At 46.3% G+C, this 27,369-nt stretch overlaps 1 long non-coding RNA gene across 1 annotated transcript in view; it reads left to right on the top strand.

Annotated features, from left to right (window-relative positions):
* The window catches only part of LOC121859426, a 37,721-nt gene that overhangs the window by 3,862 nt on the left and 6,490 nt on the right, over positions 1–27,369 (top strand). The window contains exon 2 of the long non-coding RNA XR_006087639.1: positions 7,896–8,028. This is a non-coding gene — a long non-coding RNA (uncharacterized LOC121859426). The remainder of the gene's footprint in view (positions 1–7,895; positions 8,029–27,369) is intronic.

Raw genomic sequence — 27,369 nt, 5'->3', positions numbered from 1 at the left:
ATGAGTCTATGTCTGTGTATAAGTGTGTGTTGATAAGTGTGTGTTCATAAGTATGTGTGTATAAGTGTGTTCATAAGGGAGTGTGTTCATAAGTGTATTCATAAGGGTATATGTTCATAAAGTGTGTGCGTTCATAAAGTGTGTGTGCGTTAGTAAGTGTGTGCGTTAGTAAGTGTGTGCGTTAGTAAGTGTATGTGCCAGTGCGGGTCAATATTTGTCTGGCGAAGCGTCCATAAACATCGTGTTATTATAAAAAGTTAAGGTAAGGTGGGCGGACGTTCGTAGCAAAGCATCTCGTGTGTATATTAGCTAGGCGTTAATGATAGCTGGTGCTGACGCTAGTGTTGAGTTCAGCAGAGCTACTGTTGATGGTGGTGTGAGGGAGACATTATATCTCTCTCTCTCTCTCCTCTCTTCTCTCTCTGTATATTCCACCTCAGTTTATCTGGAGTGTTTACTTTGTTTCCATTGTTTTGGTATATCACTGAAGGAACGGTGGCTGGTGTGTCGCTCCCCAGAACAGGTAGAGGTAACACAGGTGAAGGCGGACCAGGTAATTAACCAGGTAGTACATACACAGGTACAGGATATCCACGAGTACAAAGTGGTAGGGCAGTAATGATGAAGTACAGTGCGGGTACAGATGTAATTACTGGTACAAAACATTTCAATACGGTAAAAGTAGGAGAGACATTAAGGACAAGATTCCATAGAGAGAGAGAGAGAGAGAGAGAGGGGGAGAGAGAGAGAGACATCAACAAGTACCCCCATCACGCGGTCTTGGCAATTAAAACGCCTTGTATATATAAATAAAACTCTACGGTAACAGCCACCCAAGTTTAACTAAGACCTACTAATTGCTTATGTTCCATTATGGCGCTTAACACTGTGGATTATAATATGGTCACAACAGGTTAAATTATATACAAAAGTGAGATTATGTTATAGCGGGTTAGGTTGAGGTTATAGCAGGTTAGGTTAGGTTATAGCAGGTTAGGTTATAGCAGGTTAGGGTTAGGTTATAGCAGGTTGGTTGGGTTATAGCAGGTTAGGTTGGAGTAAGGTTAGGTTAGGTTATAGCAGGTTAGGTTGGGTTATAGCAGGTTAGTTATAGTGGTTGGGTTAGGTTATAGCAGGTTGGGTTATAGCGGGTTGGTTAGGTTATAGCAGGTTGGGTTGGGTTATAGCAGGTTAGGTTATAGCAGGTTAGGTTGGTTATAGCAGGTTAGGGGTTATAGAGGTTAGGTTATAGCGGGTTGGGTTATAGCGGTTAGGTTGGGTTATAGAGTTGGGCTGGGTTATAGCAGATTGGTTAGGTTATAGCAGGTTGGGTTAGGTTATAGCAGATTAGGTTATCTCTGTAATAGGTGAGGGAGGATGGAGGAGTGGAGGGTGGGGAGTGGAGGGAGGGGAGTGGAGGAGGGGAGTGGGAGGGTGGGGAGTGAAGGAGGGGTGGAGGTGGGGAGTGGAGGGTGGGGAGTGGAGGGTGGGGAGTGGAGGGAGGGGAGGAGGGTGGGGGGGAGGGAGGGAGGGGGAGTGGAGGGAGGGTGGGGAGTGGAGGGGGGAGTGGGAGGGGTGGGGAGGTGGGGAGTGGGAGGGTGGGGAGGGTGGGGGAGAGGAGGGTGGGGTAGAGGAGGGTAGCGAGTGAGGTGGGGAGGAGGGTGGCGAGTGGAGGGTGGGGAGTGGAGGGTGGGGAGTTTGGGGAGAGGGTGGGGGAAGAGGAGTGGGGAGTAGAAGGATGTGGGATTAAGATGGGGAGTAAATCATCTGCTTTGATATGTATGTTGTACTTGACTGTTTCAATTAGTGTATTTACAGCACAGAAACTCTCTCTCTACACCCCAAGTGGTATAAACGCTTCTAGAGCCGTGTTGTGGTCTAGTGTTCAGGTCACGTCACTAATGTTTACAAGTCTTTTTAAGTTTAGGGCGGCGAGCGTTTGCATTGGTCCAATTTGTGGTGCATGTGATATTTGGCGAGTCCTTTTGTTATTGTTGTGTGTGTGTGGTGAGGGTGTTTACTTTGCTCTCTCTCTCTCTCTCTCTCTCTCTCTCTCTCTGTATATTCCACCTCAGTTTATCTGGAGTGTTTACCTATTTTGTTTCCCCATTGTTTTGGTATATCACTGAAGGAACGGTGGCTGGTGTGTCGCTCCCCAGAACAGGTAGAGGTAACACAGGTGAAGGCGGACCAAGGTAATTAACCAGGTAGTACATACACAGGTACAGGATATCAACACGAGTACAAAGTGGTAGGGGCAAGTAATGATGAAGTACAGTACGGGTACAGATGTAATTACTGGTACAAAAATTTCAATACGGTAAAAGGTAGAGAGACATTAAGGACAAGATTCCATAGAGAGAGAGAGAGACCATCAAGTACCCCCATCACGCGGTCTTGGCAATTAAAACGCCTTGTATATATAAATAAAACTCTACGGTAACAGCCACCCAAGTTTAACTAAGACCTACTAATTGCCTGGCGTTCCATTATGGCGCTTAACACTGTGATTATAATATGGCACAACAGGTTAAATTATATTAGCAAGTGAGATTATGTTATAAGTGGTTGAGGAGTTATAGCAGGTTAGGTTAGGTTATAGCAGGTTGGGTTATAGCAGGTTAGGTTATGTGTTAGGTTATCTTGTAATAGGTGAGGAGAATGGAGGAGTGGAGGAGGGGGAGTGGAGGAGGGGAGTGGAGGGAGGGGAGTGGAGGGAGGGGAGTGGAGGGTGGGGGAGTGGAGGGTAGGGGGAGTGGAGGGGTGGAAGTGAGGTGGGGAGTGGAGGGTGGGGGAGGGAGGGTGGGGGAGGAGGGGTGGGGAGAGGAGGGTGGGGGGAGAGGGAGGGGGGGGAGGGAGGAGGGGGTGGAGGGAGGGAGGGTAGGGGAGGGAGGGTGGAAGAGGTGGGGAGGTGGAGGGAGGGTGTGGGGTGGAGGGTGAGGGGAGGTGGGAGGGAGAGGAGGGTGGGGAATGGAGGGTGGGGTGTGGAGGGTGGGGGGAGGGAGGGTGGGGGAGTGGAGGGTGGGGAATGGAGGGTGGTGAGAGGAGGGTGGAGGAGGGAGGGTGGGGAGGGAGGGTGGGGGGAGGAGGTGGGGGAAGAGGAGTGGGGAGTAGAAGGATGTGGAGATTAAGATGGGGAGTAAGTCATCTGCTTTGATATGTATGTTGTACTTGACTGTTTCAATTAGTGTATTTACAACAGAAACTCTCTCTCTCTCTCTCTCTCTCTCTCTCTCTGTTCTCTCTCTTCTCTGTATTCAATATTAAATTAACGTCATCTCAGTATAATATTGAACATTATCAAGCTCTGCCTCACAAAGTGGGGGGGTGTGGGGATGTGACTGGGGAAAGGAGGGCATGTGTGGGAGGTGTGGAGGGTGTGGGGTGGGGGGGAAGGCAAGAGGTGATGAATGGTGCCCTGCCTTTGTCTGTCGGCTTATGTAGCGATCTCCGTAATGTATGTGTGTCGGTACTCGAGACACAGCCTGACAGAGAGAGAGAGAGAGAGAGAGAGAGAGTCATGGTGGAGGCCAAGGGAGGAAGGTTGCCTTGACAACGAAGCGTCTCTGCCACACTACGCAATTTACTCACAGAAAGCAAGGAGGAAGGAAGGGAGGGAGGAGGGAGGTAGGTAGGGAGGAGGAGGGAGGAGGAGGAATGCACAAAGGGAGTGAATGAGATACCCATTCCCTTCCTCTCTCCATCGTTGGGGCGGGGGGGGGGGGTCCTAGAAAGAGGGTCGTACCAAGTTGTTATTAGAGATAAACACAATTATACGTTGATACATACACACACACACACACACACACAAACCTCAAAATGACCTAAATAACCTCGACTGACGTCTTTGTTGCTGACCCCTGCATAAAATGACCACCGGGTAATTACGGGGAGTCAGCTCGTTGTGCAGCATACCCCTCACAGTCAGCGCCTTGTCGGGGTCTTCTGCAGGATAGGAATGTGTGTGTGTGTGTGTGTGTGTGTGTGTGTGTGTGTGTGTGTATGTGTTGGGCGCCGCAACTCCTGACACAACCAGAGATTCAAGAGCAGCGACCTCCTCCCTCCCTCCTCATCCCCCCTCCCTCACCTCCCTCACCCTCCCCCTCACCTCCCCACTATTGTTATGTGTTGACCTGAGACGTAGCCATGACACACCACTGATGGATTGTTTTAACTTACACAAATACACCTGTTAGTTTACCTGTTAGTTCACCTGTTAGTTTACCTAATAGTTCACCTGTTAGTTTACCTGATAGTTACCTGATAGTGTAGCTACAAGGAGGGTTACGACCACAAACCACCACCACCACCATGACCACCACCACACCACCCACCTTGAGAGACCACCACACAACCACCCACTTGAGAGACCACCACACCACCACCCACTTGAGACACCACCACACCACCACCAACCACTAACCACCACCCACTTGAGAGACACCACACCACCACCCACTTGAGAGACCACCACACACCACCACCCACTTGAGACACCACCACACCACCACCAACCACTACCCACTTGAGACACCACCACACCACCACCCACTTGAGAGACCACCACACCACCACCAACCACTAACCACCACCCACTTGAGAGACCACCACACCACCACCACTTGAGACACCACCACACCACCACCAACCACCACCACCACCCACTTGAGAGCCACCACCACCACCACCCACTTGAGAGACCACCACACCACCACCAACCACCACCACCACCCACTTGAGAGACCACCACACCACCACCAACCACTAACCACCACCCACTTGAGAGACCACCACACCACCACCCACCGCCCACTTGAGAGACCCTATACACCCACTCACAACCCTAATCTATGCTCCACATAATCCATTACAGCATCAAATCTTGCGGCAAACTCCTTACCTCATCTGCATACGACCAGGATCAGCGGCCCTGTGATCTGGCCATCCCCAATCCCTCACATCCGCTCAAATCCCTTTACTCCTTGTTGTGGAACGCCCAAAGACGGACTCGACCAACAGAGGGCCTCGCAGTCTCAAAGGGTCGTATACGTTGAGTGTATTCTCCTAACTGGCTCACTTAAGCTCCAACACACAAGTGGATTCTCAGATGGTCGTAAGAGAGATAAATTCACCTCCCCTCCCTACCCCTCCCCCTTCCTACCCCTCCCCGTCTACCCCTCCCCCCTCCTACCCGTAAGCTGTAGAGATACGAGAATGAGAGAATGAGTCACCTTGGGCTATGTACAAGAGACATATGTGAGTTAGGTTAGGTTAGGTTTGGTTAGGTTAGGCCATAAAGGGAGAGATTTAAGGTGTGTCTCGTTAATTGGTAATCTGAGGGTTAGTTACTCATCTCCATATTTGTATACTGTGTGTGTGTGTGTGTGTGTGTGTGTGTGTGTGTGTGTGTGCGTGTGTGTGTGTGTGTGCGTGTGTGTGTGTGTGTGATGAAAATGTCACCAACTACCCTCTCCAACCCTCCATCACCACCACCAAAACACCCCCCACTCCCCACTACCACCATAACCCTAACCCCCACCACAACATTAACCCCCACCATAACATTAACCACCACCACCACAATACTTACCATCACCACCATAAACACACATTACTCAAGAGATATTTTCACATCTTGAACTTTCTTGAGACCAAAACCTCGCACTTATGCACCATTCGTAGGCGCGGAAAGTAGGGCGGAAAGTACCTTCTCTAGGCCGGCCAGTGACGCTGTTTTAGTGGCGTGCGGCTTTCACTGCAGACGTGGCACTGCGTATTGTTGCTAGAACTGATGGCACTGTTGTTAGTGATGTTGTTGGCACTGTTGTCAATATTTTAATGGGGACGTTGTCTTTCCTTTTGGCACCGTTGATCTTATTGTCACTGTTAACAATGTTGGCACTGCTGTTGTCTCTCTTGGAACAACTTTTTCTTTTCACACGCTGACACAATAATCACTTGTTGACAATATTTTCACCGCAAGCACTGCTGAAACTGGCATTAATTTCGTCGCTATTAATCTGCTATTGATGATGATACTGAAGCACAACTTTCACTGTCCCTTGTCACTGTTAAAACTCCTATTGATGTTAGAACTGATCACTGTTGGCACTGTTACCACTACCCTTGTCACTGTTAAAACTCCTATTGATGTTAGTACTGATCACTGTTGGCACTGTTACCACTACCCTTGTCACTGTTAAAACTCCTATTGTTGTTAGTACTGATCACTGTTGGCACTGTTACCACTACCCTTGTCACTGTTAAAGCTCCTCTGGTTGGCACTGGTGTTGGCACTCTCCTCACTCCGTTCCCTGGCCGTCTTCTCTACTCAGGAGAAAATCCTTCAAGCGCATTTCTCAAGACAGAGAAGCAACTCGGTAATCAAGGAAGAGTGTGTGTGTGTGTGTGTGTGTGTGTGTGTGTGTGTGTGTGTGTGTGTGTGTGTGTGTGTGTGCGTGTGTGTGTGTGTGTGTGTGTGCGTGTGTGTGTGTGTGTGTGTGTGTGTGTGTGTGTGTGTGTGTGTGTGTTAGTATCTGTTTTCTTGTTAGTTAGCAAGGACACACACACCCACACACACACACTAACAACACCTGACAACACCTGACAACAATATCTGCCTGTCCCTTTGATGGCTAGTTTATTTTTTCACTAGTACTCGAGGCCCCTGGAGTGCGAGGGAAGGGGTGAAGGGCGAGGTGATACTATATTGAGTTTTAGAGGCTGTCTATGTGAGGTCAGTAGACGATATCTCTCTCTCTCTCTCTCCCATGTATGTATGTATGTATGTATGTGTATGATGGTGTGTGTGTGTGTGTGTGTGTGTGTGTGTGTGTGTGTGTGTGTGTGTGTGTGTGTGTGTGTGTGTGTCCCCAGGGGTATAAACGTCACTGGATACAAGGCATTAAAGGAATCTGTTTCATGGTAGAGAGAAGAGTGAAGAAAACAAACAAACCCGAGAGGACTGCGGATGATACAGCAACTAGGGGAAGGGAAGGGAAGAGGGGAAGGGGAGGGGGAGGGGAGGGGAAGGGGGAGGAGGGAGATGGGGGTCCTTGTCGTTAAATATAATGTGAATATTTCCCCACATGGTACAAAAATACTACAGGAGAGATGTGGTTGGGTGGGGAGGGGAGAGGGGAGGGGGAGGGGAGAGGAGGAGAGGGAGGGGAGAATAGGGGATGTAGGGAGGGGAGAGGAGGGGGATGGTGAGGGGGAAAAGGGAGGGAGGGGAGGGGAGAGGGAGGGGGAGAAGAGGGGATGTAGAAGGAGGAGGGGTAGGGTCTATACGCTATAATATTGTCCTACAAATAAAGTTTTTTTCTAATTCCAATAACTATAAAAATATATACTGGTTTGTCTCTAGAAGCACACACACACACACACACACACACACACACACACACACACACACACACACACACACACAAACAACTGCCTTCACAGACTCTCGTGGACACCGTGCATTAATGTTCGTTATTACAAGACCAACATTGTCCTAACTCTGAGGTCTACCACAAGTAAGGACAATGTTGGTGTAAATTACAAACATTCACGGCATCCCGACCAAAATTTGTGAGGCAGCTGTACAGATAACAAACACTTACGATATGTTTAATGTGTTTTATTTTACTTATTACTACAAAGAAACAAAATTTTTCTAAGGTCTTCTATGTATTAATACTATATAATTAGATCAGCGGTCATTCTATAGGCTGTTATAACTATAGATACACAATGAAACTTTATAGGATAGGATAGGATAGGATAGGATAGGTTAGGATAGGTTAGGTTAGGATAGGATAGGTTAGGATAGGTTAGGTTAGGATAGGTTAGGATAGGATAGGTTAGGTAGTAAGAGAGCACTTCCCTACTAAGACACTTCATCTCCCCAGGAGGCCAGATCGAGCATGAACACCGTAGTGCTGACCAACGTCTCCCACGACACGGCTGGCAGGTACAAGTGTGAGGTGGTGGCCGACTTCACCTTCGAGAAGGACTTCCAACTGAAGGACATGGAGGTGGTTGGTGAGTAGAGGGGAGGGGAGGTGGGAGGAGGGAGGGGGGGAGGTGGGGAGGGGAGGTGGAAGAGGGAGGGAGGGAGGAAGGAGGGGAGGTGAGGGAGGGGAGGGGTGAAGGGAGGGAGAGAGGGAGGGGAGGAGGTGGGAGGGGAGGGGGAGGGGAGGAGGGGGAGGTGGGGAGGAGGGGGAGGAGGGGAGGGGAGGAGGGGAGGTGGAAGAGGGAGGAGGGAGGAAGGGAGGGGAGGTGGGGAGGGAGGGAGGGGTGAAGGGAGGAGAGAGGGGAGGGGAGGGAGGGAGGGAGGTAAGAGGGGAGGGAGGGGAGGAGAGGGAGGTGAGGAGGAGGGGTGAAGGGAGGGGAGAGAAGGAGGAGGGGAGGTGGGGGAGGGAGGAGGTGAAGGAGGAGGGGTGTGGAAGGGAGGGGAGGGGGGAAGGGAGGGGAGGGAGGTGAGAGGGAGGGGATGAAGGAGGAGGGGAGAGGGGAGGAGGGAGGGGAGGGTGAAGGAGGAGGCACAGAGGAAGTGAGAAAGAAAGAAAGAAAAGAAAGAAAGGAAGGGAAAGGGGAAACCTACCACATACACCTGATTCATTAACTACAACACCTGGCCTTACCTGTCTCAACCGAGTGTATCCTTAAGTAACTATATCTGTCTAGCGTCCTGGGAGCGTCGTCAAACCAATTATCAACTTATACATTTAATTATTATCAAAATTATCATCCGCGTTTGTTATCCCCCGCTAATTACCTGTTGTTAATTGGTGTCAGGTATCCAATTATATACAGGTGTGTGTGTGTATGTGTGTGAGAGAAAGAGAGAGAGAGAACTAAACAGATACTACTACTATTACTACTGCCACACACACACACACACACACACACACACACACACAATATAAGCCCACCGTCCCCTATAACCGACGGGGCATCACTGCAATACCAGCCCCAGAGTACATTTATAGCCGCTCTCACCGTCCCGTTTACGAGGGTAGCATTATACTGCGTTATATCCCGCTATACTCCGCCATGAAGTATACTACTAGGGTATAGGAGCGGTCATACACGCCATATGTGAGGGTGTGTGTGTGTGTGTGTGTGTGTGTGTGTGTGACAGACACAACAAAAGTAGAGAGAGAGAGAGAGAGAGAGAGAGAGAGAGAGAGAGAGAGAGAGAGAGAGAGAGAGCTACCATAAGCGTATCATTACAGGATTATAGAGGAGGCGGCGGTGGAGTCATTAGGTGAAACTGAAATACAGTAAGAGTAGAAAGAATCTGGGCTCAACCAGATCGCTTCACCTTTCCTATTGGTGTTTTATCTTTGTTCTGCTCCCTTGGGGTAAACGTTCGTCTGGCGTAGCATCCATAAGCGGATTACGGGAGAACGATTGCTTGTGTTGGCGCTGAATAATAGTATAAAATAATATCAGTGGAAACAACAATTTTGGCGATGGATCCGTTATCATGACCTGACCTAACCTAACTTAACCCAACCTAACCTAACCTAACTTAACCCAACCTAACTTAACCCAACCTAATCTAACTTAACCCAACCTGCAACTAACCCAACCTAACCTAACAACCCAACCTGACCTAACTTAACCCAACCTAACCTAACTTAACCCAACCTAACTAACCCAACCTACCTAACTTAACCCAACCTAACCTAACTTAACCCAACCTAATCTAACTTAACCCAACCTAATCTAACTTAACCTGACCTAATTTATATTCTCGTCAGACGTAATGTAACCTGGCATGACTTAACCTAACTTGATTGACCTAACCTAACCTTACCCCCCACTAACCTAACCTAACAACGAAAGTTCAACACAGGTCAGATCCGAAATTCTCAAAAACATTCAGACAAAATAAAATTCAAACAGAACAAAGAACAGCATTAGGCGGGGGGTAGAGGGTCTGACTACCAATTCGGACTCCATTTTGGTCACCCACTTGGCAGTTGAAACGAGGCAGTTTAGATGCGCTTTCCCACATCACCAGTTAGTTGTAAATATTTTTGACATAATATCCTTTGAGAATCCGTCTCTTTGCAGTATCTTGAGCCGGTGTAATGCATATTAATATCTATCATCAAGAAAAAAAATTTCAACGATCTTTTGACAAATCCATCTTGTGTATCGTAAGGTTAAGTGAGTATTATGAGCAGTGTATTACCATCATCAAGTCTTGTGCTGCACATATTAACTTAACGAGCCTTTGGGAATCACTATTTCCGGCGTAACTTAAATAACTCGTAACTTACAATCAATTATGGGACAAAAATTAACGTAGGAACCTTTATGAATCAATCTATTTGTGTTATATCGTAAATGAATGTGAGGCGCTAAGCTGCTGCCATCTAACCATCTCGTCCAGGTGTAAATAATCAACAAAAGACGCGTGACACAGCCTCAACCCAGACGCTGACTGTGCTTGAGGCTTAGAACTCACATAATACAACCACTCCTAGGCTCACTAATCGTTCACCATCCCTCTCTCTCTCACGTGTCGATCCAACATGTTAAGAGGGCGTTCTCCAGATATTCTCTTGAACGTTCTAAAAATGGCAGAGACTTTCAAGGGGATTGAGTGAAACGCGTTCTAAAAATAGTGAGACAGGATTGTAAAGCATCAGTTTGTGGAGGTTTATTTGGGTAGGTCTTCAGGTAGAGGAGGAGGAAGGAAGGTAAGAGGAGGAATTAATTCTTCATCTTTGGGGTTATTCTTATGCGAGTGGATAATGGTCGTTATATATGAAGGCTCTTGGTAGTTAACGAAACACAACACACACACACACACACACATCATAAATACATAAATCTTGATCTTTTCTTCTAATAAATGATAAGGATACATCCCCAAACATTATGTGTGTGTCTTGAGGTGAGAACCCTGAGGATACGCCTTTGTTTACCTTCACACAACACACTTCCTGTAGACCCCCACCTCACCCCCTCACTCCCTCTCACCCCCACCATGTTGTGTCTATCGGGTGACTTAGCGAAGGTAATAGATAGATGGTGGTTGAGGTGACGAAGACGAATAGATACTTGTAAACCCAACTACTTAGCTAACAGCAACCTAACCTTAACTGCAATCACTGCCCAGCCCATCTCACCAACCTACAACCTAACCTAACCTAACCTAACCTAACTGTATACAGCCTTTTAATAGGTGAGGTAAAGAGAATATTCGATATACGACTTAACAGGAAGGTCATAGGTCATCTGGTCCACCCAATCCTCTATTAGGTCTCGGTCATAACTTCTTAGTCTGGTCATTAGGATTGGGGGTCTGTTAGGATTGGGGTCTGTTAGGATGAGGGGCTGTTAGGATTGGGGGCTGTTAGGATGGGGCTGTTAGGATTGGGGTGTTAGGATTGGGGTCTGTTGGATTGGGGTCTGTTAGGATTGGGGTCTGTTGGATTGGGTCTGATGATTGGGGTCTGTTAGGATTGGGTCTGATAGGATTGGGGCTGTTGGATTGGGGTCTGTCTGATATGATTGGGGTCTATTAGGACTATCAAAACTATAGACCGTTAGAACTTGACCTCAAACCCAGGGGTCAGGTTAGGTTGGTCAGATTTAAGTCATGTCAGGTCAAATTAGGTCAGGTCAGGTCAGGTCACCACTACTAAAACATGTTAAAAATTATGAGTTTACGTCTCCCAATAAAGCTTTACATCCCTAATAGCACGACGAATAAAACTTGCTACCCCACACCCCACACCCACCCCCACCCCCACCGCCCACCCACCCCCACCCACCCAAAAAAACCACTCCCAAAACGTCAACAAAAAACAACAAGGGGAAACTTTACGACTCTCACAAAAAAAAAAAAAAAAATTGCTCCACCACGAAAAAAAAGGTTAATGTCTCCCAAAACAACAGAGAGAGATAGATATTGTGACATGCTCTGTGTGTGTCTGTGTGTGTGTGTGTGTATGTGTGTGTGTGTGTATGTGTGTGTGGGTCTAAACTTTCCATGGGAAGGGTTTTGCCGGATCTCTTCAGGTCAGTGAGCTTTTTGACTCGTCTTCATCCGGGACTGTCGACACAATTTAAGTTGTCTGGGAAACTTTTGTCTGGTGTCGTGTCTTATATTTCATTTTTTTCTCTCAGTCTCTCGCTCTCTCTCTCTCTCTCATTTATCCGGGTACACACACACACACACGGAAACACACATATCTCTCACGTACCAAGATTCTTCTTAATATCTTATCCACTTAACTTAAACGGAACTCATTTCATCAAACTTAGTCACACAAAACTTCTACAGTTTCACGGCTCATAAAACCGACTCATTTATATAATCCGTTCACTGTACCTTCCTTGCCTATAACAGTCAATCACGAGGTACGTCCATGAGGAACTGAGTGACAAGAGAGCGCGAGTTCCCTGAGTGACAAACGTGAAATTATGTCCGAGCTCCACGATAGAGAGTTAAGGGTAGTGCGGATATAGTATACTGCAATCAACCACATTTGCATTTCCTCGGCTCTACAGGAGAATCAATGACCTGACCTAACCTAAACTAACCTAACCTAAACAGAAGTTGTATATATATATAAAAATGTTTAGGTGAAGTGTGACCTTTGACCTCTCTAAAGCCATTAAAAGGACCAACACAAATGAACAACACAAGGGCGAACTGGTCATTTTAGAGAGAGGGAGAGAGAGCAACCAGTTAAAGTGTCATAGCAACCAGTTAAAGTGTTATAGCAACCAGTTAAAGTGTCATAGCAACCAGTTAAAGTGTCATAGCAACCAGTTAAAGTGTTATAGCAACCAGTTAAAGTGTTATAGCAACCAGTTAAAGTGTCACAGCAACCAGTTAAAGTGTCATAGCAACCAGTTAAGTGTCATAGCAACCAGTTAAGTGTCATAGCAACCAAAGTGTCATAGCAACCAGTTAAAGTGTCATAGCAACCAGTTAAAGTGTCATAGCAACCAGTTAAAGTGTCATAGCAACCAGTTAAAGTGTCATAGCAACCAGTTAAAGTGTTATAGCAACCAGTTAAAGTGTCATAGCAACCAGTTAAAGTGTCATAAAGCAGTTAAAGTGTCATGCAACCAGTTAAGTGTCACAGCAACCAGTTAAGTGTCATAGCAACCAAAATAGCAACCAGTTAAATCATAGCAACCAGTTAAAGTGTCATAGCAACCAGTTAAAGTGTCATAGCAACCAGTTAAAGTGTCAGTTAGCAACCAGTTAAGGTGTCATAGCAACCAGTTAAAGTGTCATAGCAACCAGTTAAAGTGTCGCCAAAGTGTCATAGCAACCAAAGTGTCATAGCAACCAGTTAAAGTGTCATAGCAACCAAGTGTCATAGCAACCAAAGTGTCATAGCAACCAGTTAAAGTGTCATAGCAACCAGTTAAAGTGTCACAGCAACCAGTTAAAGTGTCATAGCAACCAAAGTGTCATAGCAATCAGTTAAAGTGTCATAGCAACCAAAGTGTCATAGCAAGTGGCATAGAAATGAAAGATGTCATGTTTATATTTTTGTTGTTTGAAAGAAGGAAGAAAGAAGATTGAAGATCATGAATGAAGAGGCAGAATAAAGACGCACAGCGAAGAAGATTAATGAATGAAGAAGAAGAATGAAGAAGGAAGAAGAATGAAGAAGGATGAATGAATGAAGAAGGAAAAGATCAGAGAAGAAAAACAATAAAAATAATGAAAAAAAAACAAGGAATGAAGAACCATCAATCACCACAAGTCACACCTTCCTCTGAGATATAAAAATAACAACAATGACAATAACAAACACAACACCAACAAAAAATAACACAGGTATATTTAATTAAGTCAAAATAACCTACAGGTATATTTAATTAAGTTAAAATAATCCACAGGTATAACAATTAAGTCAAAATAACCCACAGGTATATTTAATTAAGTCAAAATAATCCACAGGTATATTTAATTAAGTCAAAATAATCCACAGGTATATCTAATTAGGTCAAAATAACCCACAGGTATATTTAATTAAGTCAAAATAACCCACAGGTATATTTAATTAAGTCAAAATAATCCACAGGTATATTTAATTAAGTCAAAATAACCCACAGGTATATTTAATTAAGTCAAAATAATCCACAGGTATAACAATTAAGTCAAAATAACCCACAGGTATATTTAATTAAGTCAAAATAACCCACAGGTATATTTAATTAAGTCAAAATAATCCACAGGTATATTTAATTAGGTCAAAATAACCCACAGGTATATTTAATTCGGTCAAAATAACCCGCAGGTATATTTAATTAAGTCAAAATAACCCGCAGGTATATTTAATTAAGTCAAAATAATCCACAGGTATAATTAATTAAATCTTAGGGATTAAATAATTTTCTAGAACACTGTCAAAATTAATCTGATCTCACCTTAATTCTATCATTTAGTTAATTCATGCTTCAAATGCTCTTTATATATATATCAACATTATATAGAGATAGTTTATATAATTTATTTATATGATATTAACCAGAATAACATTATATAACACATATAACTTAAGGCTATAATATCTACAACTGATTAATATTATAAAGTTATATATTTTCACTCATATAGTAATTAGTTTCTATCAATTAAATTCAATATAGATAAATTATCCTCTGAATATTATCCACATGGCGTCACTTGCTAGTAATCCCATGTAAACTCGTCTGTTGTGCTGCTGTCATTCTGCCTAACCTTCACCCGTCATTCCAGTCATTCAATATTCATTCCCGTGTGTGTGTGGTCGGGCTGAGCTTCCAAATCAATCTCAGTGTGTCTCGATTGGTACAGAAAATCCATTTCCGTCCGTGTGTCGTCCTTTCAATGGGTTTTACGAAGGGGAGACCAGCGCGTCTGTCTGTCTGTACATGAACAAAAGGTCCTATTGTTCATGTCTACTGTGTGTGAGAGTGAACGCTGTGTGTGTGTGTGTGTCTGAGAATGATCGAGTGAACGCTTTGTGTGTGTGTGTTTGTGTGTGTGTGTATATGTGTGTCAGCTAGTGTGTGTGTGTGTGTGTGTTTTACGATAGTACTGTGACTGTCTGACTGATTATCTGACCAAAATCATCTCCTACAGTTACCAATTCTATTTAATCTCTCTTAACACATTTCATCTAATTTTTTTTTTTACCTCACACAGTAATTGTCCAAACTCACAAAGATAAAATACTACTTCACCTTATTCCACCTCAATTACCAATTTCCCTTTCCCAATTTACCCTCCCACCTGTTCACGCCAACATCGTAGAACAGTTACCATTTTTCACATACCTGGCCGGTGTGACTCGTTTAACATCCCTTCGTCAGTAGAAACATTCACCTCCTCACCTGCTGCAGTCTTGATCGCCTTACCTGTAAAACAATAACGTTGATAAGTATTTTAGCTCAGTAAATTGTTTCAACTCTTAATATTTACTGTTTATTAAAGATGACAGATAGACAGACAGTATATTAAAACAGAAATAGATATATAAATACATAGACAGATTCGACAGATAAATAATAAAAGGCCAGTGATATAAATAAACAGGTAATTAGACAGGTAGAAAGAAATAGACACATATAATAGGCAGAAGAAAAGAGAAAATCACAGCTAGATAAAGATTAACAAAATGTTCAATAAATAAATAAAAACTAATTAACTAGAGAGAGAGACAACAACCTTCTGTCACCTCCCTCCTGTCACTCCCATTCTGTTCCCGTCACTCCCGTCCTTACATCCGTGTTAACTGCATAAATCATTCACCTAGACCTGTCGTCACGAGCTTCTACCACCACCACCAAGCACCACCACCACCACCACCAAACACCACCTCCACCACCACCAGACGTCCTCTATCAGGTTAGGTTAGGTTAGGTTAGTGTTAGGTGAGGTACCCAAAAAACAGCTGGGTGAACTGACATTGCCTTGGGATTGAACTAGTGATCTTTAAGACGGGACGTTAGCGTTGTATACACTCCCCCACCGCACCTAAAATGACCTACAGATTCTTACAAAAAAAAAAAAAAAAAAATTTCTTTCGTAAGCCAAAGACGATGAGAAACCAGATATCGTCCCCATGGCAACTAACTATATCGTCCCTCTGGCAACTAACTGTTTATCGTCTAGTAAAGTATCTCCTCAGTAACACAGTAAATTAAACCCGCCAGGACAGAAGAGAGAACCAACTCAACAACTCCAGAACAACAATAACACAACACTACACAGACACACACACACACACAGAGAGTCGAAACGAAACTCCAACATGACTAAGCAACACCCAGACACACACACACATATACACTACACCCACCCCCACACACTACACCCACCCCCACACTACACACCCACCTCATTGCCTGCACCACCCCACACACTACACTCCACCCACTCCCACCTTCCACAGCTTTTCCTAGAGGCCACCAACTTGAGCAACACAAGGAAGCTGTTACCCGTGACAAACTGACAGCTCTATTGTTTCACCAACGACAAATACAACCACTCTTCAAACTCGTAATTAAACACATGTTATTGAGGGGGCGAATAAAGGCAGGGTGGAGCTTGGGTAGGTAGGGGGGTGTGTGGGGGGGGGGGTTAAGGTGGAGTGAAGGTGAGGTGGTGGGGTGAGGTTGGGGGTGATGGTGGAGGTAGGAGGGGGGAGGGTTACAGGTAGGGGAGTGGTGTGGTAGGTAGGGGGAGGGTGTGGCAGGTAAGTAGGTAGGGGGAGTTTGTGGTAGGTAGGGGGGGGGGAGTACCATTATCATCATTATATAACTTCCCTCGTTATTTAAAACATTATCATCAATTCCTTCTCATTTTTCATTATTTAACACTCAATATTTACATTACTATTTATCATCCAATCATATCCGTTATTCATTTCTTTCATCTTATCATTATTACCACTTTCATTCATTATTATCATTAGTGTTTCTATCATCATATCATTATTATCGCTCTTATTACCACTTTCATTCATTATTATCATTAGTGTTTCTATTATCATATCATTATTATCGCTCTTATTACCAGTTTCATTCATTATCATTAGTGTTTTAATATACGACCTTTGTCTTGCCTGCTAATTAATCCTCTTTTAAAAATCATTTAGTACAGCGCAGTGTAATTTATCTAATGGCATTGGTAAACTGATACAGATTAATCAGGTAATGCAAGAGGTTGTTAATTGCGTGGTGCTGCTGTGCTGGGGTTCATGGGAGGCGGAAAAAATATATACATGTAAATAAAAGGCACTCGAGGGAGGTTCCTACTTTCGCCAGGTGATCAATTGGCGTCACTTTTGACCTTTTGACCTTGTTTTTTGGTAACCTGACCTCATGTGTGAGGTTTGATATTATATGAGCTTTAGAGGTTGCCATGGTCTACATACACACACACACACACACACACAGAACGATCTACAACGCCTTTATTCTCCCCAAACTAACGTATGCGTCACCAGCCTGGTCGTCTCTCTCAACTCTACCCAACAACGTCAGCTAGAGAAAGTAAAGAAAAGGGCCTGCAGAATCATGCTAGGGGCAGACTACTCCGGCTACACCAACGCTCTCTCCACCCTGGAAATGCCATCCCTCAGTGACCTCCACCACCACGCACTAGCAGGGTTTGGCCGTGGACTACTGCACCATCCTCGTCACCTCCTGCAGTACCCAGCCCACCTCGTCGTAGTCCGCCACTACAACAAAATTCAGCCAATAAGAGCCCGCACCGATAGCTATAAGAACAGCACCATCCCATCTATTGTTAAAATAATAAACAGCCCCTGATTTACGTACTGTACAGCCCTGTAAATGTATTGAACGTATATTATTATGTCTAAATCACATGTAAGTTTGTATATTTTCAGCCACCGGCTGCAACTCTATTAATAAACCGTATATTATTATTATTATTATTATTATTATTATTATTATTATTATTATTATTATTATTATTATTATTATTATTATTATTTTACACACACACACATACCCGCACACTGATATCTTTCGAACCTGCTCATTATCTCATTCCAGCAGTTCAGAGACTCAGGCGTGTAAACAAAAAAGACTTCCTAACACCACACAAGACAGTACAGTAAATATCTTGCTAGTGCTTCTCTCTGTTTCAACCTCAATCACCTAAGTCAAACGCTAATTAACCTGGAGATATTATTTGTTGTACAGTCTTTATAGCAACAGGTGTTCAGTACAGAAGAAATATTATTATTATTATTATTATTATTATTATTATTATTATTATTATTATTATTATTATTATAGTTTCAGATCATATTATGTTGGCGTTAGATAGATTGACAGACAGACAGACAGACAGACAGACAGACAGACAGACAGAATATACACTATTGTACACTGAGTGCCAAGCTGTAAGGAGAAGGTGCCAAATTAATACCTTCCAGAACCTCCCCCTCCCCATTAACTATATAGTCTGTGTCCCGGTACTACATAAACAAACAGGCGGTGCCACAAGGAAACAGCCACGCCACAATAACAACAACAGTGCCACAATCCACCACCAACAGTGCCACAATCCACCACCAACAGTGCCACAATCCACCACCAACATAACCAATCCACTCACCACGTGCCACAATCCACTACCAACAGTGCCATAATCCATCACTAACAGTGCCATAATCCACCACCAACAGTGCCAATCCATCACCAACAGTGCCACAATCCACCACCAACAGTACCACAATCCACCATCAACAGTGCCCCTCATCATAGCAGTGCCCTTCACCTAACAAAGTGCCTCCACCATCACCTGGGAGGATCTCCTGCTTCACCCATAGAGGTATAAGCCCCCAGGTATTACAACAGCCCCTTAAGTGACATTAATGTGAGGTAACGACCATTAGCCTCCATTACACCTCACGACCACTATCTACACTTTCTCCTCCACCGGGGTGTATAATTTGGCGATTTTGGCGATAATTTGGCGATAATCTGCGGTGTTTCGATAAGTAACCGTCAGTTTGGGTCACAGTGCTCGTGGATGATGGGAGGAGAGGGGATGGGAGGAGGGATGGGAGGAGGAGAGGATGGGGAGGGAGGAGGAAGGAGGGAAGGAGGGGAAGGGAGGAGGAAGGAGGAGGGGAAGGGGAGGGGGAAGGAGGAGGAGGGAGGGAGGGAGAGGAGTGTTTATGGTGGGGATGAATGTTATTATTGTTGTTATTATTATTATTGATACGATAACAACCCCTCCAGTATCGATGACTTAACACCTTGAGTACAATAACTTCTTGAGTACAATAACACACACACACAGATGAAAGTCTTAAATGAGGACGTAAGACATATTGACTTGGTCCCCCACCCCCTCCTTAGCACCTGGGCTATCTGTCTGTCTGTCTGTCTGTCTGTGTCCGTTAGTATCTGTCTATTTGTTTGGCTCTTATGGACGTCCTCTGGTGCTCTTGACAGGCGTACAGGAGACTTTCTGTCACTAACTCCCATGAGAGAAGAAAAAAAAATGAGACTATTTTTATTGATTTATATTGTATATGGGTTTAGTCCACCTGTGACCTTATGAATATTAATGAGGTAAGGTGAGCAAGGTGGATCTCTCTCTCTCTCTCTCTCTCTTTCTTCCTCCTTTTCTCCTATCTTTAAATCTAATCTTTCGTCCCATCTCATCCCTCCCCATCAATCTTACCTCTATCTAAACCACCCATCTATCTCCTCCTCTTCTCCTCAGCATCTCAGGCACACCTCCACCTTCCACCCTTCCTCCCATTCTTACTCCCATCCACCTCTCCTCCTCCATCCACCCCTCTTCTTTCCTTTCTCCCCCTGTCCTCGATCCTTCACTGAGATATTCTGTTATGAGTCGCGGCCGTTGGGGGTGCAGGAGGTGGTGGGGGGGGTGGAGGGAGGGGAGAAGAGGTGAGGGAGGAAAAGGGGGGGAAGGCAAAGAGTAGAAGAGGGAGGGAAAGGGAGAGGGAGGAAAGTAGGGAGAAAGAGAGGGGAGGGGAGAGGAAGGAAGAGATATAAAGAACCACGGAGAGGTGACAGCTGGTGGTAGACTGTGGTAGTGGTGGTTAATTGTGGCCTTGTGTGTGGTAGACGGTTAACCGGTTGGTGAGGTGAAGGAAATAAGGAAGACATACGAGAGGCAGGCAGGTCATCATCATCATCATCATCATCATCATCATCATCATCATCATCATCATCATCATCATCGTCATCATCATCGTCATCATCATCAACATCATCATCATCATCAGTCATCATCATCCTTATATAGTCACACATATCATTTACAAGCACACGTCATATCATCATCATCATAACATATCTCATATGTATCATCATCATCATCATCATCATCTCATCATCGTCATCGTCATCATCATCATCATCATCATCATTCTCATCATCATCATCATCATCATCAAAGACGTAAGAGGTCCTTCATGGCGGCAGCACCTCAACAACTTGGAGCGATCGAGTCTGTCAGAACTAGTTTGGTCGGGTGGCTACAGTTTGTTGTGCCGACTATTGAGAGCGACACACACACAAACACACACACACACACAGACAGACATACACAGACATACACAGACATACACACACTCTGGAGGACAATAAACCAAGAGGAGGAGGAGGTGGGGTAGGTGGGAGGAGGTGGGTAGAGGGAGGAGGTGGGGTAGAGGTGGAGGAGATGGGGTAGAGGTGGGAGGGAGGGGGTAGAGGTGGGAGGAGGTGGGGTGGAGGGGAGGAGATGGGGAGGAGGTGGAGGAGGTTGGATAGTGGTGGAGGAGGTGGGGTAGAGGTGGGAGGGGTAGGAGGTGGGAGAGGTGGGGGTAGGAGGAGAGGAGGTGGGGTAGGAGGAGGAGAGGGGGAGGAGGTGAGGAGGTGGGGTAGAGGGGAGGAGAGGGGGGAGGAGGTGGAGGAGGTGGGGGTAGAGGTGGAGGAGGTGGGGTAGAGGTGGAGAGGGTAGAGGAGGAGGAGGTGGGGTAGAGGGGGAGGAGGGGGGTAGAGGAGGAGGAGGGGGTAGAGGGAGAGGAGGGGGGGGGGAGGGAGGAGGAGGTGAGGTAGAGGTGGGAGGAGATGGGGTAGAGGTGGGAGGAGGTGGGGGAAGAGGTGGGGAGGGAGGTGGGGTAGGAGGAGAGATGGGGGGAGGAGGTGGGAAGAGGTTGGATAGAGGTGGGGAGGAGGGGTGGGAGGGGAGGAGGGGTAGAGGAGGAGGGGGAGGAGGAGGAGGAGGTGGGGTAGAGAGGAGAGGGGGAGGAGGTGGAGGAGGTGGGTAGGAGGAGGAGAGGGGGAGGAGGGGGTGGAGGAGGGGGGAGGTGGGAGGAGGTGGGGTAGAGGTGGGAGGGAGGTGGGGGAGGAGGAGGGGGTAGAGGGAGGAGGGGGGGAGGAGGAGGAGGGGGGGGGTAGAGGTGGAGGAGGTGGGGTAGAGGAGGAGGAGGTAGAGGAGGAGGAGGGGGAGGAGGTGGAGGGAGAGGGGGAGGAGGTGGAGGAGGTGGGGGTGGGGAGGTGGAGGAGGTGGGGTAGAGGTGGGAGGAGGAGGGAGGAGGTGGAGGTGGGGTGGGAGGAGGAGGGGGGAGGAGGTGGAGGAGGTGGGGAGAGGAGGAGGGGGGGAGAGGTGGAGGAGGTGGGGTAGAGAGAGGGGTAGAGGGGGGGAGGTGGGGTAGGAGGGAGAGGGGGAGGAGGTGGGGGTGGGAGGAGGAGGAGGTGGGGTAGAGGTGGGGAGGAGGTGGGGTAGATGTGGAGGAGGTGGGGGTAGAGGTGGGGAGGAGGTGGGGGGTGAGGAGAGGGGGGAGGAGGTGGGGGTGGGGAGGAGGAGGAGGTGGGGTGGAGGTGGAGGAGGTGGGGTAGAGGAGGAGGAGGTGGGGTAGAGGAGGAGAGGGGAGGAGGAGGTGGAGGTGGGGGTAGAGGAGGAGAGGGGGAGGGAGGGAGGAGGTGGGGAGAGGGGAGGGGGGAGGAGGTGGAGGAGGTGGGGTAGAGAGGGGAGGAGGTGGGGTAGAGGTGGAGAGGGGGGAAGGAGGGGTGGAGGAGGAGAGGTGGGGGGAGGAGGTAGAGCGGGAGGAGGTAAGTCGGGAAGGAGTTGTTTACACAGTTCGGCCTCCAGATTCGTCAACCTTATCTTGTATCGCCATCAGAGGTTGACGTGTGTGTCGCCTCCCTGTCTCCAGTTGTTGTTGTTCCTTGACGATGTGTGTTGATAATTTACACCAGACGACAGTTCGGCTAGTTTTTGGTCTCTCTCTCTCTCTCTCTCTTCTCTCTCTCTCTCTCTCTCTCTCAACAATAAGATACCCACTCGAACAATGATTCTCTCACAGATAATGTCCAAAAGATAACCTCAGATTTTTTTACTTGAGAACAATGTTAAAAAGAGCAGGGATTAGTAACTATCAATGACCGCCATCTGTGGTTCACCTGTCAGAGTAAAGGGTTAATTAATTACTTACCTGAAAATTAAAGGTGGGGGAGTGGAGGATATTAGGCACCTATGTCATAAAACAGGATAACCCTACCCTAACGTAACGTAACGTAACCTAACCCAACCCAACCTAACCTAACCCAACCTAACTTAACCTAACCTAACCTAACCAATCTAACCTAACCTAACCCCAACCCAACCTAACGTAACGTAACGTAATTCCAATCCTAACCCTAATGTAGCCTGAAAATGTACAGTACTCACCTGTCACAGGCCACACATGAGGAGGAGGATGAAGAAAGATGAGACAGTGGTAGACAGAGATGAGACAGTAGTAGACAGTAGATGAGACAGTGGTAGACGTAGATGAGACAGTGGTAGACAGTAGATGAGGCAGTGGTAGACAGTAGATGAGGCAGTGGTAGACAGTAGATGAGACAGTGGTAGACAGATGAGACAGGGTAGACAGTAGATGAGACAGTGGTAGACAGTAGATGAGACAGTGGTAGACAGTAGATGAGACAGTGGTAGACAGTAGATGAGACAGTGGTAGACAGTGCATGAGACAGTGGTAGACAGTGCATGAGACAGTGGTAGACAGGATGAGACAGTGGTAGACAGGAGACAGGTAGAGACAGTAGATGAGACAGTGGTAGACAGTAGATGAGGCAGTAGACAGTGGATGAGGCAGTGGTAGACAGTAGATGAGACAGTGGTAGACAGTAGATGAGGCAGTGGTAGACAGTAGATGAGAGCAGTGGTAGACAGTAGATGAGGCAGTGGTAGACAGTAGATGAGACAGTGGTAGACAGTAGATGAGACAGTGGACAGTAGATGAGACAGTGGTAGACAGTAGATGAGGCAGTGGTAGACAGTAGATGAGACAGTGGTAGACAGTAGATGAGACAGTGGTAGACAGTAGATGAGGCAGTGGACAGTAGATGGGACAGGTAGACAGTGCATGAGACAGTAGACAGTAGATGAGAGCAGTGGTAGACAGTAGATGAGGCAGTGGTAGACAGTGGATGAGGCAGTGGTAGACAGTGAATGAGACAGTGGTAGACAGTGGATGAGACAGTGGTAGACAGTAGATGAGACAGTGGTAGACAGTAGATGAGATGAGGAGTAGACGAGACAGTGGTAGACAGTAGATGAGGCAGTGGTAGACAGTAGATGAGACAGGTAGACAGTAGATGAGAGCAGGGAGCAGTAGATGAGACAGTGGTAGACAGTAGATGAGACAGTGGTAGACAGTAGATGAGACAGTGGTAGACAGTAGATGAGGCAGGGACAGCATGAGACAGTGGTAGACAGTAGATGAGAGCAGTGGTAGACAGACAGACAGTGGTAGACAGTAGATGAGACAGTGGTAGACAGTGAGAAGAGACAGTGGTAGACAGTACATGAGACAGTGGTAGACAGTAGATGAGACAGTGGTAGACAGTATATGAGACAGTGGTAGACAGTAGATGAGACAGTGGTAGACAGTAGGATGAGACAGTGGAGACAGATGAGGCAGTGGTAGACAGTAGATGAGACAGTGGTAGACAGTAGATGAGACAGTGGTAGACAGTAGATGAGGCAGGTAGACAGTAGATGAATGAGTAGACAGTAGATGAGGCAGTGGTAGACAGTAGATGAGACAGTGGTTGACAGTAGATGAGAGGTGGTAGACAGATGAGACAGTGGTGGAGACAGTAGATGAGACAGGGTAGACAGTAGATGAGACAGTGGTAGACAGTAGATGAGGCAGGAGACAGTGCAAGAGTGGTAGACAGTAGATGAGACAGTGGTAGACAGTAGATGAGACAGTGGTAGACAGTAGATGAGACAGTGGTAGACAGTAGATGAGACAGTGGTAGACAGTAGATGAGACAGTGAGACAGTGGATGAGACAGTGGTAGACAGTAGATGAGGCAGTGGTAGACAGTAGATGAGACAGTAGACAGTAGATGAGACAGTGGTAGACAGTAGATGAGACAGTGGTAGACAGTAGATGAGACAGTGGTAGACAGTGATGAGACAGTGGTAGACAGTAGATGACAGTAGACAGTAGATGAGACAGTGGTAGACAGTGCATGAGGCAGTGGTAGACAGTGCATGAGACAGTGGTAGACAGTGCATGAGAAGGGTAGACAGTAGATGAGACAGTGGTAGACAGTGCATGAGACAGTGGTAGACAGAGAGATAGTGTAGACAGTAGATGAGACAGTGGTAGACAGTGCATGAGGCAGTGGTAGACAGTATGAGACAGTGGTAGACAGTGCATGAGACAGTAGACAGTGCATGAGACAGTGGTAGACAGTGGATGAGACAGTGGTAGACAGTGCATAGACAGTGGTAGACAGTGATGAGATAGTGAGAATGCATGAAGTGAGACAGTAGATGAGGCAGTGGTAGACAGTAGATGAGACAGTGGTAGACAGTGCATGAGACAGTGGTAGACAGTGGATGAGACAGTGGTAGACAGTGCATGAGGCAGTGGAACAGTAGATGAGACAGTGGTAGACAGTAGATGAGACAGTGGTAGACAGTGCATGAGACAGTGGTAGACAGTAGATGAGGCAGTGGTAGACAGTAGATGAGGCAGTGGTAGACAGTAGATGAGACAGTGGTAGACAGTAGATGAGACAGTGGTAGACAGTGGATGAGACAGTGGTGAGATGAGGGGACAGTGGTAGACAGTGGATGAGGCAGACAGAGATGAGACAGTGGTAGACAGTAGATGAGACAGTGTAGACAGTGCATGAGACAGTGGTAGGTGGACAGTATGAGGCAGTGGTAGACGTAGATGAGGCAGTGGTAGACAGTAGATGAGACAGTGGTAGACAGTAGATGAGACAGTGGTAGACAGTGGATGGAGGCAGGGTTACAGTGCATGAGACAGTGGTAGACAGTGCATGAGACAGTGGTAGACAGTGCATGAGACAGTGGTAGACAGTGCATGAGACAGTGGTAGACAGTGCATGAGACAGTGGTAGACAGTGCATGAGACAGGTAGACAGTGCATGAGGCAGTGGTAGACAGTAGATGAGACAGTGGTAGACAGTAGATGAGACAGTGGTAGACAGTGCATGAGACAGTGGTAGACAGTAGATAGACAGTGGGTAGACGAGATGAGACAGTGGCATTGAGAGTGTAGACAGTGCATGAGACAGTGGTAGACAGTAGATGAGACAGTGGTAGACAGAAGTGATGAGACAGTGGTAGACAGTAGACGAGCAGTGGTAGACAGTAGGGGGTATGATGAGACAGTGGTAGACAGTAGATGAGGCAGTGGGACAGCAGACAGGTAGACAGTAGATGAGACAGTGGTAGACAGTGCATGAGACAGTGGTAGACAGTGCATGAGGCAGTGGTAGACAGTAGATGACAGTGGTTGACAGTAGATGAGACAGTGCATGAGACAGTGGTAGACAGTGCATGAGACAGTGGTAGACAGTATGAGGGTAGGACAGTGCATGAGACAGTGGTAGACAGTGCATGAGACAGTGGTAGACAGTGCATGAGACAGTGGTAGACAGTGCATGAGACAGTGGTAGACAGTGCATGAGACAGTAGACAGTGCATGAGACAGTGGTAGACAGATGAGACAGTGGTAGACAGTGCATGAGACAGTGGTACAGTGCATGAGACAGTGGTAGACAGTATGAGGCAGTGGTAGACAGTGCATGAGACAGTGTATGGTGCATGAGACAGTGGTAGACAGCATGAGACAGTGGTAGACAGTGCATGAGACAGTGGTAGACAGTGCATGAGACAGTGGTAGACAGTGCATGAGACAGTGGTAGACAGTAGACGAGACAGTGGTTGAGTGCATGAGACAGTGGTAGACAGTGCATGAGACAGTGGTAGACAGTGCATGACACAGTGGTAGACAGTGCATGAGACAGTGGTAGACAGTGCATGAGACAGTGGTAGACAGTGCATGAGACAGTGGTAGACAGTGCATGAGACAGTGGTAGACAGTGCATGAGACAGTGGTAGACAGTGCATGAGACAGTGGTAGACAGTAGACGAGACAGTGGTAGACAGTATATAAGAATAAATACTTAATTCCACATAATAAACGTCTCCAACTAAGTCTCGTGAGTAACAAAATAACATCATTGAGCTACACCGTCTCCATGTTCTTCGTAATATTTCTTACACATTAATTACCGTTCTGTCGTCATTCACCTGTGTAATAATACGACATTTCCGGCAGGTAACAACATGAGATCTAATATGAATATAATCAACTCCTGGGTTCCACACATATATATATATAAACAGTATTACTTACATACACCTAACTCTTGAGAAACTTTCATAACTCTGAGTTCCAAATTATAACACACTCACTACCACATTATGAGAAATACATTATAAACATAAATATTTCTCAACTACGGTTTATTTTTCATTACATTATATACACTTCTACACGTCTTATTTTTTTGGTGTTTTGAACTTATAAGGAAAATTCTATGTCACTCTAATTTTTATATTTTTTTACCTGCAAGTGAGAAATAATTCTAGTAGAGATTATGTGAAGGCCAACGGGCGGACAGGTGCGGGAAGAGAAAACAAAACACTAGCGTGTAGGGAAGACGAAGTAAACACTGCCAAGAGAGGCAGAGAGAGTGTGTATGTATGCTTATAAATCTGTGTGTATGTATGTACGTATAGAAAAAATAAATGACAACTGGCCGCCGACATCTGGCCGCGGGAAACTCGCCGCGGCCGACTGGCCGCCGCGGACTGGGGGTAAACTGCAAACGCCTATTTTTGCGCTCTCAAAGGTTAGGTTAGGTTAGGTTAGGTTAGGTTGTCAACAAAAAGTTTCATATGGCAGCCAGTCGGTCGCGGCGAGTTTCCCGCGGCCAGTTGGGCTGCGGCCAGATGGCGGCGGCCAGTTGTCGTAGACCCGGGGAATGGGACAACTGGCCGCCGCCATCTGG

This window comes from Homarus americanus, unplaced genomic scaffold (genome assembly GCF_018991925.1).
Source record: "Homarus americanus isolate GMGI-L3 unplaced genomic scaffold, GMGI_Hamer_2.0 scaffold7626, whole genome shotgun sequence".
Taxonomy (NCBI): Eukaryota; Metazoa; Arthropoda; class Malacostraca; order Decapoda; family Nephropidae; genus Homarus; species Homarus americanus.
The sequence above is the reverse complement of the archived record's forward strand: the minus strand, read 5'-3'. Positions and strand labels throughout refer to the sequence as shown.